The sequence below is a fragment of the Dermacentor variabilis genome, chromosome 11 (genome assembly GCF_050947875.1).
Source record: "Dermacentor variabilis isolate Ectoservices chromosome 11, ASM5094787v1, whole genome shotgun sequence".
Taxonomy (NCBI): Eukaryota; Metazoa; Arthropoda; class Arachnida; order Ixodida; family Ixodidae; genus Dermacentor; species Dermacentor variabilis.
In genome coordinates this window covers 66,132,798-66,133,673 of record NC_134578.1, presented here as the reverse complement: position 1 = coordinate 66,133,673, position 876 = coordinate 66,132,798, and positions in this window count along the sequence as shown.

Here is an 876-nt window from a genome sequence, read left to right as displayed (position 1 = left end):
TGCAAGTGCTATTCTGGAAAAGAAAATATATATATTCGTAAGCTGTGTCTTGGATTAACTGGCGAAGAATACTTAAGCTTTATTATCCACCCATATTTAGTTTCACATATTCAGTTAACCACAGCAGACGCTCTGTGCACAATTGTGCTTGCTAACGTAGATAATCTTGACACTTATCCCTTAGTTCCACGTAGGTTTGCCTAAGTAGGTAGAAAATGTTCTGAACATATTCCACTTAATATATTTAGGCAGTGCTGAACAAAGTTACAAGTGAAACACAAGACACTTACGAAAATTATGATACACAAAACAGGTCTCATATGTCTTGAAAAAATTCGCATTGGACCTGTGCTGTAGGCTTTCAATACGTGCGAAGCATTTTAAGAAAACGAACAGACAAATTATGTGGTGCAGTGGGCTGACGTCTCTCCGAAAAGAACGAACGAATACCAGCGCAAGCAACGGCACGTGTAGACTGAAACAGACGAGTCATCTCATAGCGCGCCTCGTATGACAGGTTGTACTAGCGCGATTGCAGCGCGAAGCACTGAAATACGGTAAGACAAACGTGGCGCTTGCGGAAATAACAAACACCGGAGCGCTTGTTACTGCTAACTTCATGAATCAACTCACGCCTTCCACTGTTTTTCGCAATACGTTACGAGTGGTACCTATTTACTTTCCTAGATTGGGACTTTCCAGGTATGCTAGACATAGAATGACTGATTTGTTTACCATGAACGTTCCTGTGAGTTACGGTCCTGAAAACTTGACCAGTGTAACCGAAGAAATGATAATTCCTAATGTATTCTTTATCTCTATCATTTATTACACAAATGGAAATGCAGGAGCTCTAGTGAATGGAACTTTCCAATG